The sequence below is a fragment of the Phalaenopsis equestris genome, unplaced genomic scaffold (genome assembly GCF_001263595.1).
Source record: "Phalaenopsis equestris unplaced genomic scaffold, ASM126359v1 Scaffold000002, whole genome shotgun sequence".
Classification (NCBI taxonomy): Eukaryota; Viridiplantae; Streptophyta; class Magnoliopsida; order Asparagales; family Orchidaceae; genus Phalaenopsis; species Phalaenopsis equestris.
The window spans coordinates 43,677,601-43,699,005 of record NW_018164444.1 but is presented as its reverse complement, the minus strand read 5'-3'; the positions used below and the strand labels follow the sequence as shown (position 1 = coordinate 43,699,005).

At 35.3% G+C, this 21,405-nt stretch overlaps 1 protein-coding gene across 4 annotated transcripts in view; it reads left to right on the top strand.

The window, feature by feature from the left end:
* The first annotated feature begins 1,885 nt into the window (after nucleotides 1–1,885).
* The window catches only part of LOC110017924 (ELMO domain-containing protein A), a 28,999-nt gene continuing 9,479 nt past the window's right edge, over nucleotides 1,886–21,405 (top strand). For 3 of the 4 annotated variants that reach the window (XM_020715088.1, XM_020715087.1, XM_020715085.1), the window contains exons 1-2: nucleotides 1,886–2,242; nucleotides 11,379–11,507. The gene's annotated coding sequence lies outside the window, so the exon portion shown is untranslated. The remainder of the gene's footprint in view (nucleotides 2,243–11,378; nucleotides 11,508–21,405) is intronic. The other variant, XM_020715086.1, reaches the window with a different exon arrangement.

Genomic DNA, 21,405 nt, shown 5'->3' with positions numbered 1-21,405 from the left:
TTATCTCTTCATTTCACCACATCTCAGAGTAGAGAAAAAGATAAAGTAATATACTCAGACTTCATAAGAAAGATACAACAAAATTTCAAGTCATAAAATTCAATAACTTACAAATAAACAAACAACACTTATCTGAAACTCTTTCTCAAAGCAATTTTTCGTAGCATTTCTTAGGAAATGTAGGAAGAAGAAATCTCTCACATCTCTTCCTCCCTAATACTTCTTAGAGAAGAATTTACACTTAAACTCACAAAAAAAACTCAAAACTATAAAAACAATAACTAACTAATGATGTGGAATGGCGTGGAATGTAGGCGTGCGAAGAGGAAAACTGATTGAGTGGAAGAATGTAAAATGGTGTCAGGGGGGTTTCTGATCAAATTTCGGCTCTAAATAGAGCCTAGGGTTGGTTCCCTAAAAGTTGCATCTAAAAACTTTTCAAAAAGCGCCCAAATTGATCGAATCTTCTAGAAACAGGGTCTGCATCGACAATGACACCGTCGGCGCTTAGTCTGACTTCGTCGGCGCCTAGTCTAATCTCCATTATGATTCCAAATTTCATCATTTTTGCTTTTTTTTTGCTTCAAGTCCTAAAAATCAACAACCTGTAATAAAACACAAAAAATACCTTCCATTGAGGTGCAATATCACCAAAAAGAGGTGCAATATCACCAAAAGAGGTGCAATATCACCAAAAATAAGTATAAAATATGGCTCTAAAAATGTATATTTTTTTGTGTATCAAATGACTATATAAACTGGATTTTACCAAGCACATATTACATTTATACCATCCAAATCTTTTGCATCACATAAAAAATATCATTATTTTAAACTTTAAAAAGAGAGACACATTTTCATGTACTGGTAAAGTGGCATATACATGAAAAATATATTTTAGATGTTCGATGTGTAAATACATAAAAATTGAGTGGCATGTATTTATCTCACATTATAATTAAATAAACATACTGTAAATTCTTATCATCTTATTTATCTTCCACCAATACTTTTATCAAATCTTTTATATTACATATATATATAACATTTTTTTAATATTTAAAAGAGAAATTTACATACATACCACACTATTCTTATCTATTCACATATCTTACACCTAAAATTTTATATTTACATATCTAACATATCATGTCATAAACTTATATATGAAAAGAGACTAAAGATGGTATTTTTGATGTGAAGTTAAGAATTTGAGTTCTATGCATGTAAATATGAGTATTTAGGTGTTAGATTTGTAAAAACATAAGAATTAAGTGGTATGTATGTAAATGCCATTTTTAAATACCTAAAATACATATTTTAGTTAAGATGGTATAAATGTGAAAACTAAAGTTAAATATTAGATATGTACATAAAAAATAAATAAGTGATATGTACGTAATTCTCTTAAAATTCTAATTATATATTTATATTTATCTCAAAATAAATCTAATATTTTAATTATATTTATATTTTTCTCAAAATAATAAGTAGTTTTTTCTTTTCTCTAGCATTTATCCCGTGTCTCGAAAAGAAAAAATATTGCATCAGGATTCCGCATGTAAAGTTACGTGCGGAATTGCGGAGTCTAATGAAATTATGACACATGAAGATAACATTAAAAAATTCGATCCGATAACACAAGAAAATATTCTCCCGTATTATTTTGTGTTATTCCAGTGATATTGTATGTTATTCAGGTGTTATTGTGTTATACGAATATTTCCGATATTATAATAACACAATAACACATCATAAAAATTAAATAATATATAATAACATCTAATAACACGTAATAAATAATAACGCCGCAATCCAATATTTTCTCCGTTAATGAATAAGTAGGTTGCTCTGTGCCAGTTATTTTTCATGCAAAACTCTGAAATAAAAGAGCAGTTATTATTCGTCTGGTCAGATCGATCGGTAGAGCGCAACGCATGCCCATCCCTTCTCTTCTTCCCATCACCGCGTCCCGCTCAAGGTGATCGGGATTCGCTGATTGTTTGTACAGCTAGCTCTACAATGGAAAGAATGAAAAGCAAAGTCTGGACAGCGAATTGAGAACCAGCCCTATGTGTTTGGTGGCTGGCTAGGCTACGGTTTCGTTCCAATCTTCGATTCTTTTAGCTTTCCACATTGTATCGAAAAATCTTTCAGAGAGCGCAAAGAGGAACGAGAGAAGACACTTCCTTCCCCGTCCTTGCCTTAGCATTTGCAGGATCCATGCCGTCTCTAATGACAGGTTTTCGTCTTATTTTCAGATAAATTTTCCTTTTGTTCCCGGATCTCTTCGTTTTAGTTAAATTGTCACTTCTTGGGCTGTGAGCTATGTTCAGATGGACTGGCTGAACTAGCTATATACCAGATAGTTTATTTTGATTGAATCCTTTTTTTACTTTCAAATAAGTTCATGCCTGTCCAGGATCCGATCTATTTATGTAGTTTTAAAGCAATCTTGTATAGCATTTTTAATGCATTTTGATTTTTTTAGTGGGAATAATTCAAATTCTATTTTGATGACAAGTTGGTAAATAAGAGCTGATACAGCACTCTATTACATTGGAGTATGCGATTAATATGTGGGTAGGTCTACTTCATTATGAAAAATTGCTATCAGGTAAGAATCCTAATTGTTTATGAACTAATCATTTTTTCCTGATTTGTCATTGTGCACCAATTAAGTATATATTGTTTTTTATCCAAACACTAATCATTTTCACAATGTTTTAATTTTTTCAAAACCTAATCCTTTTATTAATCATTCATTGAATGCTGGAAATGTCACATTCCCTGTTGGGAAGGCGGTACACACCGCAACATAAGACGTGGTGAAAAGATTTAAATATGTTTTGTATTCATAAAAGAAAATATTATACACAAGTAATAACTAAAATATGCAAGAAAATATACATTTTATTTCAATTTATAGATAAGAATCAACAATTGATACACAAAATAAACATAAAATACTGATTGAAACAAAATAAAAATGACGATAGAGAACTAAATACCCAAACTCAAAAAGGAAAAAAAAAGAATAACTAGTGCAAATAGTGAAAAATACCAAAAATAAATTTAGAATTGGAGAGTCTACTCATGTGAAGACAACCCTCCAATTGGTTTTGTGAAACCTACTATGCAAAAATACCAATGATTCAGTTTAATAATTCAAATACAATAAATAACTACTATTTATCAAAGCATAAATGACAATAAAATGGAATGTGCAGTATGCATAATAAAAAAGAATAAATTATCATATATATATATATATATATAATATATATATATATATACATAAGTGATGCATAATTTAAAATCAACATAATATGAGCATACTCATTCTATTTAATAGAAATATGTAATCAATAATAATTACCAGCGTATGATTTAACAATCATCCATCATTTAATTTTAGTTTAATTTTATATTTATATAGTTAGTTTTATCACACACCCTAAAAATAGGAAAGTAAACACTAATCCAAGAAAACCTAATAATTTCTTGTAGAGGCGTCACTCTTTCGGTTTGTTAACCCAGCTATCCAATATCCAAAAGGCTTCCATCGACCTACTTATTATTCATACAAGCTACATAATTATGTCAGTTTTCACAATTAAATGTGTAAGCAATATGCTACTTCACATAAGGTTGTGATATGAAAAAGAGCTACATGCGATTCATAAACATGAAGTGCTGTAAAAGAAAATATGATAATTGCAAGATTTAATCAAATATATATAGAGTTGAGCAACGATAAAATAAGACAGCCAATTACTTTATTATGAGCAATAAATGAATCTTATAATAAACACAAATAGATATATAAATGAAGTAACAATGACATTAACAATCTTATATGGTAATTATGAATCTAATATAAACAATAAGAATAAAGTTCATAAATATGAAATATATGCTTATTGCATAATAAAGAACAGTCGCATACCTCAAGAAAAACAATAAAACTCTAGCTATTTTAGTGGTTTGACCAATGCTGACTCACAAGTTTTATACAAATCAAAATCCCCAGCTATTAATAATCATGCAATTGTATGAATTAAAACAAAATATTTATTAAGTTAAGTGCAACTTTACTAACATTTACTAATATTAATAACAATATTATTACTAACATAAGAATACAAATTGATTTGAAATCAACCTTATTCTAGCCTAGGAAAAGTTGCCAAGTAAATTGTTGAATCTCGATTTGTTTGCAAATCACACCTAAGGTATGGAGTGAGGAGAGAGAAATATATTGAGAGAGATGAGAAAGTAATGTGATGTTTTTGTATATGGTATTAATAACCTCTATTTCATTTAATGCTCCTCTACTTATAGAAGGCTAAAATTAGCGTGAAATGACAATTACACCCATGACTCTCTTTAATCGGTTGACTCTCAATCAATTAGCTTCATGTCGTGCAGTTGATGAATGTCTGACGTATTGTCCTCTTGTCGGTCGGCCTCTATCTGAGTGATCTCCAAGTTGATCAACCTCCGGTTTGGCCTACCTCTTGGTCACTTAGCTCTTGGTTGACCACTTGATTAGTCCCTGACCAGTTGAATACTATTGCTCAGTGGTCCTCTAGGTATCTTTGTTTATTCTCATAGAGCTCTGTCAGGTGATGCGTGCTCCACTCAGAGCTGTTCGATCCGCAGAAGATCTGGTCAAGGGTATTTTTATTGGACATATTTTAGTTCCATGATTGTCTTGTATATTAGTAAGTTATGCTACAAAAAGAATGAGAGAATTAAATACAATAAATTGTTAGCTATCATTAAATGACAACAATGATTAATATTTCCTTAATTTTCATGCTAGTGATTGTTATAAGTAGGACGCTGGTGTTTCTCTCTGCTTGCCTATCTCGTGCTATCCTTTGCTGCCATGCACGAACTGTCGATCTCCCTTTTCTTCGTTGGTTGCTTCTCTCCCTCGTGAGAACTCGCAATGGATAAGGTTACGAAGTCTGAAACTGATATTCTTAATGAGATCTTGATTCGAGATTTGCTCTCGGAAGAGAGGCATAAAACGTCGTGAGGGCGAGCAAAAGAGGAAGGTGGTGATGAAGAGAAGGATAGTCTCATCTTTAGGTTAGGCGGGCTCCTTTGGGATGGACCCAAAAAATGTTGAATCGGTCACCGTGATTGAAGGTTCATCCGTTCAACATGTCATTGCAATACCTGGCCTACTTGAAGGCCGGAATCTTCAACCTAGCACCTGGGTTTCTTCGTTATCACAAAGAGCTCTTCTGTAAGAGCCAACGATGTTAGAGATATTAACGGTTTTAGGTATTTGTAGTTCCTTTCCCCTTGAGAACAAGGTACTTCTTTGGGAGGGGAGTAATGTTTCGCCCATCACGGGATCGGTCCAGGAGGGACCGATCAAATGCCCTCCCACAGACACACCAAACCCACAGATGGGCCGATCTCGTTTGAGCGAAGAGGTGGAGCGGCATTTTGCCGCAGGAGAAGAAGGTAGGGAGAGTTTGGGGTCTACGAATAGCTTAATTACATACTCAAAGAGGAGAAATTAAAACAGATTTAGAGGAAAAGTGGAAAAGGAAAGTTTTCAAAAGTCTGTGGCGTGGATTCCTTAAGGGAGAAAACCTAGGGTTTGTTTTCTTTTATGCATATTTTGAGTGGCTGTTGTTTCTTTCTTTTTGTGGTGTTCCTAGAGATGTCTAGAGTCTTAAATAGTAGACCAACCTTGTATTTTGCTTGTTTTCTTTGATCTTTTGTAAGACAGCCCTTGGTTGTGTTTTTTCCACCTATCTATTGTCCTTTCATCGTGGTTTGTTGATTTTGATTTCGAGGTGTATCACGCATCAATTCTCTGCATAGGGTAGCTATCTTTTTGGCAAGCTGCATTCAGACTTGTAAATTCGATGCACCTCTGTCACTTGCCATTTGTCTTTTGGACCATTACTACAATGGCGACACAATGTGGTTGTTGCACTTCACATATATAGCCGACCTCCAGCAGCTTATGTGCTTCCTCGTGTATCGATTTTGCTAACGTATTCACCGTCAATCTCATCTTTTGTTTCACCGGTTAGGTTATTGGGTTGACGTTTAGCCGGTTACAAGTGACTTTGATTGGTATTCTTGATATTTCTATGGATGACCAGCGGAACACATCACGGTGCTCTCGGAATAACTGATAAGTTTGTCCCTATGACCTGCATCAAAAGCTTTGCTTAGTTGGAAAAATTTATCTACCTCGTTAGCTTTATGTTAATTTATTGTGTGCACCACATAAATTTTAAATATTTTAATTTATTTGAATAATCAAATAAGTCATCCAAAGTAATATACTATCTCAAAAGATAGAAATACCATTTTACGACAGATTCAATTACTTAAATGATTTTACGTAATATTTGTTGAGTTTGCATTTTAAACCAACAAATATTTCCCTTAACGAACTCTGAAGCTAAATAGGGTTTAGATTAGTTTGGGTTACAAAATTCTTAAGAGCAAGCCCCTACAATTAATTACATCTTATGAGACAAAATTTTTAAAGAAAACTCTCGATTAGGACTGAATTTGGGTTAACTTTTATGTTGATTTAGTGGCTGATTTAGGAGCAGGTTATTGGTTAAATTAAGAAGTTTTGATTGTTAAGTTAGGGAAAATTTGGTATGAGATTTGGGTGTTGTTTAGTATAGGTTTTAGATGAAGATTAGATTTGTCATTTATATTAAGTTGACTTAGGATTGAATTTAGTGTTATATTAGGTGTACAATGGAAGCACATTAAGTGTTGATTTAGTTTAGGGTTGAGTACAGGTTTCACTAAACATTTGAATCAACAAGATGGAGCTGTATGGTGTTGAATTGTGGTGAATTTGATTTGGACATAAGTTTGAATTTTGTTAGGTTGGGTGTTGATTTAAAGTTGCTTTAGGAATAGGTTTAGCGTTGAATTTGGGTGCACATTGTTCGTTGAATTTGGATTTGACATAAGATTTATGTGCATTTGGATTAAGTTTACATGTGAGTTTGATTTACATTTTAGTTTGATTTTTTTATATTGAATTTGAAGTTTAATTTAGTATAAGTTTGACTTTATAATTGATTTTGGATATGGGATTTAAATTTGAGATTAAGTTTTTTTATATGGGTAAAAGTTGAGATGTATTTTGATAGGAACTGGAGTCATAATCAATGAGCAGATTGCAATATATATGTGAGAAAATTCAAGATAGGACTAATTTGATTAATATCAAAGTAAACAAACAAGATATAATTGGTGATTTATAGTTTGAGAGGTAGATCGTCTTTCAACAAACTCTATATGTCTCTAGGAACACAAAGACAAAGGAAAATTTGTAGCCAATCAAATATACCCAAACCCTATGTTATTAACTTTAATATAACCCCCAAAAAATCACTCAAACTTTCCTCCCAAAATCCCCTTAATTTACTTCTCCTTGTGTACATGATTAGAGCCTTAGCGGGTCCACCTGGGGGCTGGAATCCTATATTGCTGCATCAAAACTTTCTGCCCACTCCCGCTGAACCGATCAACATGTGGAGGGCTGTGGTGGGCTGGTCGGTTGGATCCATAGTGTTCGTGCATGGAATGGTCGTATAGTAGGCGTATCATATTTGTATTTGCTTTAGGTGTGTGATTTTGGGTATGTTTAATTTGAATTTGATAATTTAAGTTTGAATTGAATTTGAGTTGAATTTAAGCTGTATTTGATTTAAATTTTGTATAAATTCATTAAAATTTTAAATTTAGCTCAATTTATGGTTTAAATTTGAACACCAAATCAAATGTGCTCACCTTTAAACCAGAAAACGAGTTAAAAGAAAGAAGTCCAAAGTAATTAGATGAGACCCATAGGGTTCTCTCCTAGGCTGACTAGGCAAAAGAAAAAGCCCTAATCATTCTAGTCCATGGGATAGAACGAGCGTTAAAAAGGTATCTATGTCATGGACTCATGTCATTAGGTTCAATGGGTCACTTAAAATCATATACATAACTTTGCAGGAGACTCAACCTTTAGTTTTAATAACTTGGTTAAAATCAACCCAACACTAAACTAAGTGCTAAGGATTAAAATCAAGTATTTTTCAAACGAAATGGAATTAAAATTTGATTTAGATTCTAACTTAGGTATGAACCTTTCTCTAATCCTCTAGGGTGGCCTCTAAGGAAACCTTAAGGCTAAATCCTAGGTTCTAAAGGGGTAAGAGAAGAGAGAGGAGAGACCTCATCATATGTGAGGTCAACCCACAACGGGTATTTCTTTAATGGTCTCATTGATCTCGAAGCCATTTCCTTGCTGGGTATTGAGCTCAAGGGTTCCTTGGTGTGCCATCGCAGCATTTATGCGCGTCATTTATCCTGAGTAGGCATACAACCGACTTGAAAGAGGCAATATGATTGGCCAGATTCGATCGTCTTCAATATGACTCTAAAGTTGGGATCTTGAAACGCTCGGGGCGTTCGACTTCCAAAATTTACCTGGAGAAAGTGATCTCTGGCTGCACAGGTTGCAATTCTTCAATATGCTTGTATCTGCAATAGTCAAGTGGTGCTGACCCGACGTTGTCGGGATAGTGTGTATCCTGCTCTCCTTCTAGGGCTGGTAAAATTCATTTGGTGTTTAGTGCAGTCCCTCTTTGCTGGTGGTGGGATGTTACTCTTTGTGGTAGTTGCACTCTTTTCTGAGTCAGTGCATACCTTTTTGCGTCCATTTATTCTTTGAGCTCATCGATTTGTTGGGCCACAAACTCTCGGGTATAGTTCATGTTTGTGGTTTCTCGATATTGGGTTTCTTCTCCTTGGGTCACTCTACTTGTTTGCGACAAGATCCACATTCACTGCACATTTTAGGATGTTAAATCTTGATTTGTCTGTGAATCACACCCAATGAATGGAGTGTGAGAAGGGATGAAATATTTTGTATGTTGTATCAACAACTTCTATTACTTTTAATGCTCCTCTATTTATAGAGGCCTACGATTAGTTTGAAACGATAATTACATCCATGCCTCCTTTTTAATCTATCAATCCCAAATCAATCTGCTCCATGTTGTGCAATTGATGAATATTCGGCAGATCGTCCTTTTGCCGGTCAACCTCTACTTGAACGGTTTTTGAGTCGATCAACCTCTGGCTCGATCAGCTTCTGGGTCGGTTGGCCCTTGGTCGGCCACTCAATCAATTTCCGATCGGTTGACTACCATCACTCAGTCGTCTTCCAGGCATCTTTGTTTATTTTCGTAGAGCTCTGTCAGGTGTCGCATGCTCCGCTCGGAACAGTTCGATTTGCAGAAAATCTGGTCAAGAGTACTTTATTGTGCATAAATATAATAAACATAATTGATTTAACATTTTATAACAACAATATTGAAAGAAGAAGAAATAAAAGCAACGAGGGGAGAGCTTACTTCATGCCTCAGCTACTATAAATGATTAAAAAGGATAGATAGCTACTGGTTTGAAGAAACAATGGGGCAGAGAGAAGAGAAGTTTTTGGCGCCTGTGAAGGGAGGCTCGGTAGTGACAGGAGGATTCGAGTTGTCCGATGCGTAGCTTACTGTCTCCTTATATAACAGAGATGCGGTGCAACCGAACAAATCGGGAAGGCAACAATTGAAGAGAAACTGGCGGGAAGAAAGGAAACAAATGAAAGATCGCGGGAGTTCCGATCAGGAGGGCGACAACGAGCTTAATCTCCAGATTTGTGCGATCGAGCGATTCACGCGATTAATAGGGAAAGTTGGGTCGCGCGGCTTGGTAGCGGGAGGAGAAATGAGAGAATTTTTGGATCTTACAGGAGAATTCTCATGTTCTCAGCTTTTTTGAATTTCAGTTGTAAACCTGGTCGACTTATGAACTTATGTCAGTTTTTATTGAAAACTTGTTCTGTCTAATATTTTGGATCAATTTACTTATCAGGCGATGATTTTCAAGGCACTTGCATTAGGTATGGCAAGAATTAATCATATTAAGCTCATTGCTATTAGAGCATAAATCATTGTTTGCGCCATTGTAAACTTTTCTAAAATTATTTTAAAGTAGGTTTAGGTGAATTAAATTTAAGCTGGCGAGGGAGATTACGAAGTTATCTCTGCTTTATTTCCAAAGGATTTAATTGGTCGACTGCAAAATTATTTTGCCGAGTCTTGGGATAATCATGGATTTCATCTTTTTTGTTCTCCTCATGCCCATCAACACTTAGAAGACAAATTTATTGTTGGGGCTTAAAATTTTCCTTGGTCCAGTTTAATCTATTAAGTCAATCAAAGAAGTGTAACCATTTATCCACAATTTCTTTGTTTTTTCATGATTGACAAAAACATTTTTTTATTCTTGATTCTTAGGTTATCATAGACGTTTAATTGTTTAAGCCGGGTTAAATCATTTGAGTAATAAAAAAGATAAGATGCTATAAGTTAACATAAGTTGAAAAAATTATTTCAATATATTTTGACTGAAACTTACATCGTTAATATAAATAATGTTATAATTTATAAAAATCAACGAATTAACAATAATAAATTTTTTTATTAATCTCAACTATTTAAAATCATCATAAATTCTTTAAAATATTATAGAATTATCTTAATTTAAAATCTTATTAATCATAGTTAATTAATGATAAGTAATAATATTTTTATTTTTATCATGATAATTAAGTGATTAATTAATTTTCCCTTGTTTAGATATAAAACTTATCTTAATTAGAAATTTTATCGATTCTAATGATTTTTTTAAGAGTAATAAAATAAATAAATAATTAATTAATTATTTAATCAAAACTCAATAATGAAACAATTTTATGTGTTTTATTCAATCCTCGATTAATATTAATCTGTATAAAAGATTAACCATTAATTTTATTTTGTTTATTTCTATGTTTTAGTTAAATCATGCTTAAAAGAGTTTGTTTGAGGTAGCTTTCTCATTGCTTTATATTTCAAATGGCTATCACACTGATTGTTTGGCTACTGCTTTTTTTTGCCTTGGATAAATTTTTATAGTAGAATTTTGCTTTTGAGAAGTTGGTCTACTAAAATGTGGCTGCTATATGGAAGCTGCTATTATAGTTATAATACTCACAATAATTTTTTAAAATATTATTTTTTCTGACAATTTTATGAACTTCTTTATAAAGAAATGCAGCTACACTAAATGAACCTTTAGTTTATCCCAAAAAGCTTAGGCATGCTAGGGATAAAGCTCATCTCCAGCTATGGCTGATTCATTTTTGGCTGTAGGCTTAAGCGTGTAACTTGGAAATGGGAACTAGAATATTGCCTGCTGGGCCTCTCCACCCCCTTTTTTGCCTTACATACCAAACCAATTTACCTGCCATTGTTTTATAACTCACTCATGTCCTGACTTCCTAGGTTGGTGAAGATATGGTTATTCGATCTGGAAACTGTGGTAGATTGGCAAGTTTCAATTGTTTGGATGCCCAACTTTACCGGTGTGATAGCTCACATCTCAGCTAAATGCTTCTTTGGGCACTAGATGCGGTAAACTTCTCTATGGCCCTTATTTCTTGTTATACTCCTGTTGAACTTCGTTCTTTCCGGACTAAATAGAAAAAGGATGTCGTTAACTTCTATATATCAAAACTTGTTATTTTTTTTTGGTGTTTGTGTTCATACTTTAATAGCTATTCCTTTTATGTTATGCTTTCGGAATTTTGACAATGGATTACTGAATGTATTTGTGTACATTTTCTGATAAATCTGAAAAATAAAAAAACAGCGCTTAGAATTTTGTAGCTTTAAAATTGAAGAAGTGCTGCTGTAAGCTAGATCATGATTTGCTTTTGATCGTTATTCTTGATCTATTATTTGATGTGCTACATATCATTTGATGTTCTACATCTGTAACATTATGTGACCTTCAACCTCAGTAGTACTTCTTATGCCTTGCTAGTTTCTGTCCTTTCATCGGCCAAATTTATGTAACTTTGCAGCTAGCATGGAGTTGAATTGATCCCATAATTTTATGATTTTCACATATATCAATTTGTATAAGGGAATCAAATCATTAAGGGAATAAGAGATATAAATGATCTAAACAAGATGAACTTACTCATAATATATGTATTATATCATCTAAAGATTAAAGAGATTATATTCGTTGAATTTTTAATGGCCCGCTTTTTTCTTTGCAATTGTCGATTGTACTGCTTCTCTGACTACACCATTTTGATCGAAGAAAATGCCACCAGGAATCCATATGCACAATTAGATTCAGTCATACATTAGATAATGGAGCTCAAGGATTTGGAAGCTGGACTATCGGATCAAACTTTGAAATTACAATGTATTAAGGCTGAGTTTTGAAATTTAAGCTAAGTTTTAGATAAGTTTGCAATTGAATTTAAATTCAAATTAGGATAAAATTTGGTAAGAATTATTGCTTAGTTTTGAGCTTATCTAATTGATTATTTGTAGATTGGGGGTTCATTTTCTTTATGGAGTTTGTTTGGGAAGCACATAGAATAATCTTTGTTGTAATTGTCTATTTTTAGGCTAGAAATTTGTAGAAATCAATGAAAAAAAATTCTCTCCTAAAATTCTCTCTTTTTCTTCACCTTGTCATCAGCTTATCACTGTAGCAAAATAACAGTGTACATCCTAAGTTTTCCTAAGCTACCAATGAAGCTTGCATGTAAATGGGCCTTTTGGGCCTATGAGATTGGGCCTTTTTTGGAATGTAAATATTATCATGCACCTAGAGCATATAGCTGACAAATCGTACTCTCGAACCACATCCATCGAAGTAATAGCTACAAGAATTACTTCTCAAGAGTACTCGATGAGCTCTTCTGCCGAGCTCGCCTGTACTTATCGAGCTCCTTTGATAAGCTCGCTTGCATTTGTCAAACTTGACCGTCGAGTTCATTTACTGATCCTTCAAGTTTACCTGAATGCTAAAAAAAGGGAAACTAACCCATCACTGTCTATGCTCATTTATGAGCTGCCTAACACTCATAATGATATCTTTTCAAAAACAAATCTTAGATAGGTTTCGTACATTGTGGCCTATAATATAGCATTATCTATGAGGATAAGCACAACCTATGAGGCATAGAAATAGGAGGGTCCTTACTCCCTTAAGAGGGCAAGGGAAAAGAGGAGGCATTAGGAGTAATACACACAAGCTGAAACTCTATTCCTTTCTACCTTCTCCGCTCATCTCATAAGGTCTCTTCTATATTGTATGAATTTACGAACTATATGAGACCCTACATCCTAAGAAGATTCAACATCTTAAAATGTGCAGTGAGTGTTGAATTCATACTCTAATCCAACAAATAAATCTTTGACGTGATAGAGAACGAAGAGAAGCAATTGATTGCACCAGAGAATTTGTGTTACAACAAATGAACAAGTGAAGAGAACAAGTGAAGATGGTGATGGAAGAAATAAAGCATGAGACCTCAAGGAGCCATTACAGAGATCATCCTAGAAGCCACGTGGGATCATCATGATCAATAATACGAAGGTGAGAATCCCAAAAACACTAGTCGCGAAGAGAAGGATTGCTGAAAATAGGGCCAAGGAGAGCTTCGACTACGATGCTAGTAGAAGAAAATGAATTATTTCCCGAAAGAGGATGCCTCATAATCCTCAGATGATGAGAAAATAAGAGGGAGAAGAAGCCAAATGCCATTGGAGAACATATTTTCGAGAAAGATTGTCAAACCTGAAGCTCCCAGAAAGTTTAAAATCCCGTCATTGGATTATTATAAAGGGAAAATGAATTCCGCCAATCAGGCTGTTTATTTTGAATTGTCAGCATGTTTATTATGAATTAACGACACCCTTAAATACCATTTTTTTTATCATCACCCTGAAGGAATCAGCTCTGCACTGGTTAAGTAACTTGATGATAGGAGTTATTATCTCTTCTGATGAATTCAAACAAATATGCATGGCTCAGTTCGCCAGTGCCCTAACATCACAAAAAAGTTCTCAAGCTTTTTTTGAAGATTCGAGAGGCACCTTCTGAAAGCCTGTGAAGTTTTATCACTTGATTCCATCGAGCGATGTCGGGCGTTAGAGATATTGATCCCGTCATCGCTCGCACAACGTTGGCCTAGAGCTTATGTAAGGGCCCATTCATATATGCACTTGGCTTGCAAAAGACGAAACCTTTGCTTAATTTTTGGAGCTGGCCAATAAACATATTTCGATCGAAGAATACAACTTGTAGAGTCCTCGTGTAACCAGGGAGCTGGAGGATAAATCAAAGAGAACACCCCCTTTCATGAACAAGGCGATTTGAGGAACAAATTCATTTGCAGAGATCACCAAATGTTCTCCTAAGGAATTTTTTACGACAACAATTAGAGCTGCACGATCTTTCTTTATTCTTCTTTATTCTAGAGGTGAAAGATTCAAGAGTTCTTTGATCTTTGTGGAGATCAAACTCTTGAAACACAACTACTTCTAGCGAATCAAGACTTTTGATATGAGAGAAAGAGACCTAACAAAGCATTACAGTGAGTAGACTAGGAGAGAGATAGAGGTAAGGGAAGGGAAGAAAGTGAGAAGAAGACGGAGATAGGCTTGGCAAGGTTTGGTTAGGTCGTTAGCAGAGTTTTTGACAAAAAAAAGACCTGTCACACCCACTTAGGGCATACGCAAGAGTAGCAACAAGAAGAGGGAAGTTCCCAAGGAGTCTTCTAGCTAGTGTCAGTGTGTGTCTCAGGACTCTGATAGGTAGTTGACTCTACCGAAAAAGACCCCAGTCAGATATTCTTCTTCTAAGAGGTCAGTGACTAAGGGGTATTAAAGGAAGGGAAAGTCACAAGCCCAAACAGGCTGGGCGGATCCCGGGCAACGGAAAGGACTCGATATCTTTGATGCTGCAGCTACCTTCCCGCCGTTGGCTCCAACTAAGCTCTAACCTCCAAGGCTCGCTCGGCTCTGAAGTTCAGGTGCGGCACCTCCCTCCCCGCCGTTGGCTCCAACTAAGCTCTAACCTCCGAGGCTCGCTCGGCTCTGAAGTTTAAGCTTGGGGCGCTTGACAAGTTTTCGCAAGGAGGGACTTGAGTGAGGCGCTAATCACATGTTTAGGGCCCAAGAGGCATACCTTTAGGGACCATGCCGCCGATAAACTGCCATCAATAGCTAGCAAGGGGAATACAGGGGAGTAAGAAATTCGTGCTGAAAAGAGAAAATAAAGAAGTCCTCTGATTTCATTTTGAATTTTCGAACTAGAACTAGCATATGATCTTTTGTGAGAATAGAAATGAAAACGCTACGCGCCTTGGAAAGCATGATTCAAGATCTTCTATCGCACCGATATCACATGGAACCGATGAACATTGCTTTCGTCTCGCGAGAGTTCTGTAAAAAGAATCGACTGCAATTTTTCGTAAGAAAACAGGATCCGGGGTTGGCGTGCATTCCCGTCCCATCCCACAAACACAAAGATGAGTTGTTGTTGGCTCTATCTATATTCCTTTCTGGAGTCGCACAACTTTCATTTTGTTCTTTTGACAAATTTGAGGGTTATGGAAAGATCAGAAAGAAGGCAAGAGCTATCTCAATCCTCTCCAACAAAAGTAACTCCATTGAGAGTGTCGATAGGCGAAGTTATCGAAGCCATCCAAGATAAATTTTTTAGGAGACCCCCACTAATGAAAGCCAATTACCAAATCAGAAACATACTGATAGAAACATGGAGTTCTGTCAACATCCTCTTCACAAGAGTTTTTGAGAAGAAGAACATGAATAATTCTCAGTTGAATCCTACTTTTGGTCTTCTGTTATTGATTTTTTGGAAAAGAAAAAGAAACTTGTGGATTCATCTCCCTAACAGTAACTTGGGGAGGGGATAAACTATATACAGCTATGGCAGATTTCATAGTGGTGGATGTTTCAACCACTTACAATGTCATTTCGACAAGCTTGTACTCAATGCATTCAAGGCAGTGACTTCCACTTACCACGCAGCTATTAAATTTCATTGGAAAGGAAAAAATATAATCATTTGAGGAGACCTAGTCCAATCTCAAACATGTTATTTGCGGGCTTTAGGAAATGTATGAGAATATCTCCTTCAACTCAATGCGAATAGAGGGATCAACCTGGAAGCTACTGAGACAACGAAGCAAATGTTTGTCTCAGAGGAAAAAAACAAGAAAAAAACATTTCAAATTAGTTCAAATATGAGCAAAGAACATAGAACAATTGTCTCAAACTTATGGAATCATCACGATGTATTCACTTGGACGGTGGACGAAATACCCGGGGTCAGACCCATCAAGCAGAAGATGAGAGCCGTGGCTACCACCCTAGCTAAAGCGTATTAGACAGGAAATTCTGAAATTTATGGACGTTAACTTCATCCGTCCTGACTGGTTGGCAAATGTGGTGATGATTAACAAGGAAAACAATAAATGAGGGATGTGAGTGAATTTCACCAACTTAAATGCAATGTCCAAAAGACAATCATCCTTTGCCACAGATCAATGCCCTGGTCGACTCATTCATTGGGCATTTGATTATGATTTTTTTGGTGCATCTTGGGGTGCTATCAAACCAAAATGATTTTATTACTAGAGAATTAGTTTTTTGTTGTAATTTTTAACAAGCTTGTACTCAATGCATTCAATGTCTTTTGGCTTTAAAAACTCTAAAGCAATTTTTCAATGGCTAATGAATGATTTATTCAAATATAAAAAAAAGGAAGAAATATTGAGGTGTACATTGATGATCTCTTAATTAAATGTAATTCACTCGAAGGACATAAAAGATTTGAAAGAAACATTTAATATTCTGAGACAATTTAACCTTAAGGTCAATCTTCAAAAATACACTTTTGGGGTAAACTCAGTAAAGTTCCTTGAGTATTTGGTCACACCTGAAGGAATAAAAGTGAATCCTGAAAAAGTACAAGTCATTTTGGATATGTCACCACTGAAGAATCTTAAAGAGTTGCAAACTCTGTCTGCTCGTATTGCGGGCCTTAACATTTTCTTTTCATAGTCTGGTGATCGATGTTCGTCATTCTTCATGATCATGAATTTTTTCAGTTATTTTATTTGGACTGAAGAACAAGACTTGGCATTTAAGTGACTAAAAGCCTTATTATCATCACCTCCTCTACTCAAATCCTCAAGCCAGGAGAGGAGCTATTCATTTACTTAGGAGTTCGGAAAGAGCCGATCAACTCAGTCCTGATCTGCGAGAAAAATAAGAAGCAATTTGTCATCTATTATGTTAGTAAAGGTTTACGTGCAACCGACTTGAGGTATACAATCATTGAAAAGCTCCCATTAGCACTAATTTTCTCCATAAGAAATCTGCACCCTTATTTTCAAGCACATGTTGTCGACATTATAAGTGATCGTCCACTTAAATCTGTATTATGAAGTCCAGATCATTTTGGGAGACTGTTGAAGTGGTCAGTTGAATTAAGGGAGTTCAATATCTCATTAAAGCTCAAGTAGCCGCCGACTTCCTAGCATACTTCACAAAAGGTTTAACCCATGACGAGGTCGATATTAAGGACAAACTTTGGACAATAAGTGTGGATGAAGCTTCAGGAACTCAAAAGAAGGGAGTGTGTATGGCCTTGCAGAGCTCACAAGGACTTGCACTATCAGTCTATCGCTATCAACTTCAACACCACTAATAATCAAGCAAAGTACGATATGCTAATCCCTGGATTAAGGTTTTCATCAACAAATGAAGTAAGGTATCTCCTCATAAGGTCAGATTCTTAGCTGGTAGTCAACCAAATTATTAGACTATTTGAAGTACGAAACAACATTTTGTGCAAGTTTCTAGCAAATGCAAAGGGAAAGGCGAATAATTGGAGAACTCAAATACTTCTGAATCAAACACATTCCATGGGAAGAGAACTAGTTTACCAATTTTCTTACTAAGGGAGAATTTAGAGCACATATGACAAATCTGTAAGTCCTATAACTTTAAAGTGTGTCAAAGAGGACAAGACAATCGTGATCCTACAACAAGTCCATTCTGGAGAGTGCGGTAGCCACTCGAGTGGAAGAACCTTGGCGAACCAAATATTGCAGCAAGGATACTACTAACCAAACATAAAAAGGAAGTAGAGGTTTGCGCAAAGATGTGAATAGTATGAGAAGGTTATTCCTATGCAGTTGCATTCATCTCATAAGCTTCAATCAATGACTAGTCACTGACCTTTTGATGTGTGGACTTGATCTTCTCAGTTCCTTTCCTCCCGGCAAAGACAACGAAAGTTCATCCTTGTCATGGTCGATTTTTTTTCGAAGTGGATAAAGGCAAAAAAATTTAGCCATAATCACTGCTGAGGTGGTCTGCAACTTCATCTTGACCAACATCATATGCCGATACAGCCTATGCGTAATGATCCTCATCGATAATGTGACTCTGTTCACCACCAAAAATGTCAAGAAATTCCACAAAGATCTGCCAATAAGCTCATCTAAAATTTACTCATGAAAAACTTAAAAAGTGCAAAAATTGAATGGAATGAAGTTTTGCCATCTGTATTGTGGGCATTACGAACTATACATTTTGATTTCACAGAACAAACTTCTTTTGTTCTATCACATGGAGTTGATGTCGTACTTTTGATGGAGATAATGTACATAGTCAACGGGTCTTCACGCCTGCTAGCTTTGAAGAAAAAGAGTTGAACGAGTGGAGAGGACTCAAAAATGAAAGCCTCCACAGTTCATTGGATCTATCAGAAGAGCTTCAGGATCAATCTTCAGTACAACAAGAAGAAATATAGAGAAGAGCAAAACTAAGTGTTACAACTGACGGGCCAAAAAACGATAATTTAGAGCGATCGACCTAGTCCTAAAAAATGTTGATGCTGCAGCTCGCAACCAGACACTCAGGAAGCTTGACCCTCATGGGTTGGACTATATATATTATTAAAGAACAAGCCAATCCAAGTACTTACAATTCGATCACACATCTCGGCAAAGGAGTCCCTAGGACATGGAGCGGGGGTGATTTAAAAATTTTTAATCTTTAAAAGTGATAACACGTTGAAACTTGTATAAATAGAAATATATATATTGAAAAAACGAAAGCTAAGTATTCTAATATTGTGTTCATACATATTTTATTATGCTTTTGCTCAGTAAATATATAAGTAAATTTTGAGAAGAGTTCACTTTGGATGCAAGCCCAAATAAGTCGTCCTAATAAAAAAGATTAAAAGATTTGCCAAGATAGTATCGATTAATCTCTCAGGAAGGTTGGAGACCCGTAGAGAATAAAAAATCTTACAAGAGTAGCTCCAGAGATCCCGAAGAAATAAGACCTGTAGGAGGGTCAAAAATCCCCCGAGCAGAGGCTGTTCTATATTTAAGGCTATACTTTTTTTCTCAAAATATTGATGGCTTATGACGGACTTAATCCATAAGCAAGCTCGCTAAAAATATACTGAATTCTTATGAGAATAGCATTCGACACTGTCATGTACTCATATCTCTTTTTTCTCACTTCTCATACAGTGAATCTGAACACTAGCTGGAAGCACAACGAGCTTTTATAAATCTAACATACACTGGCTTAAGGAACTCACCCAAAGTTGAGATAGAGAATCCTTGACACCAGCAAGTTGAGAGATGCATACAAATATAAAGAAGAAAATAATTTAAAGGAGCCAAATCCTTATTCATAAATAAGGAATAAATTACAACATGTACAATATAGCCTAATTCTTTGCATTACAAATCATCATCTACAACTAGGGGGAAATGAAGAATATAAAGTGCATATTTCTTACTCATTAAAGGGAAATCAGAAAACTCCAACTTCTCAACTTTCTGTGAAATTGGAAAACCTTGTGATAATGGTGTTATGGTTTCTCCCACAGAGACCTATCATGGGCTCCACCGATTAACAGCTCGAAGGCCTTGAGAATGCCAATAAAGTCTTGTCAGTGGTGCTTCTTTCTCAAGGATCTGAGCAGCAGAAAAGTTAGAACTTGGGGAACTCTTCTGACAATAATGCTAGAAGCACCTGGGTGATTGAATTCTTCTTTTCCTGGTGAAGGATATGTTAGTGGGACTCATCTCATGTGTATCCTCTACCAGGTAGGAGCCCTTCGATGTCTCGTAAGAGAGCTAAGTGTCAGATGAATTTGAACGGTCCGATGTTCGGATTCAATGAGCAAGATGTCCCCTAGTTTGGATATCAATGAACAAGATCACAGTTTGTACGACAGGATCGACAATGATAACTTGCGTTTCTCACCATCACAACCTCTTACAATAGCACAATCCTCACTTTTCATTCAGTAGACACACACTAAATAGGTTTTCTATTAAGCCTTTTAGGTTTTCCTTCTACACTTATTTATAGCGCAAAAAAAGAAGTCATCACAAGAATAACATGCAAAGTCATGAAAATAACACTGGGTTTTCTTCTATACTAATTGTGACCCATTTATACTTATTTATTTAATCTAAAATTACTGATATTGCTTGTTGACAGATTCAGCCAAAAAGAAGTTTTATCATATCCTTTTATCAGTGAATCTCTCCTGACCTGTTAAGACTAAAAGATCTTTGATATATTTCAATCATACCATGGCAAATCGGTCTCTTCAGGTCACCGAATCTTTATACTAACACTTAGATGATTCGATGCCAAGGGATTAAATATATAAATTCTAATATTTTTCTAAAACATAAGCCTAAAATTTGTAATTGATACTCTTTTTTCTTATGTTCTCACACGAACTCAGACGAACTATAAAAGACTTCTCTATTTCTTTCATCCTTAATGTTCGAGTAGGAATTAAACTGTTTAATAAATTAAGTCATTCTTAGATCACAAATCAAGCGCATGCGGTTTGACTTCCCCCTTTGCGTTGAGAGCGCAACGAGTAGAGTGCGAGTCACTCTTGGGGCAAGTCTGGAGGGATGCCTCGCTAACAATAGCGCTACAAGATCTACTTGATATGTCTAGCACATTCTATCCAAGATGACGACCTAACGAGGGAATTGTCTCTTATTGAAATCTAAGAACACCGTGAGACTAGAACCAAAGGACTTATACTCACAATTCATTATATTTCTTCGATGTATTAAATTTGCGGACTTTCTTTTAATGTATAATCATGATCAACAAAGAACTATGCCAACGGGTACATACATAAAATAATGATATAACATAAACAATTCAAGTTTGCAGATGATGTATAATTATGCAGAAGAAATAGATGTGATAACTTGCATTTATTATAAGAAATGTTTATTTTTGTACCCTCTATGCCAAATGTAAGAAGAAACAAAAAATAAATAAAGAAGCAAGTAAACACGATTCACAGAGGTAACCAAAGTTAAGCATTACTCCAAGTTTTATTTTTTTCGCTCTCTTCTTTGTCGGGCTTCTCAGCAAGTTCCAGGAAGCAATCTACATCATCCCA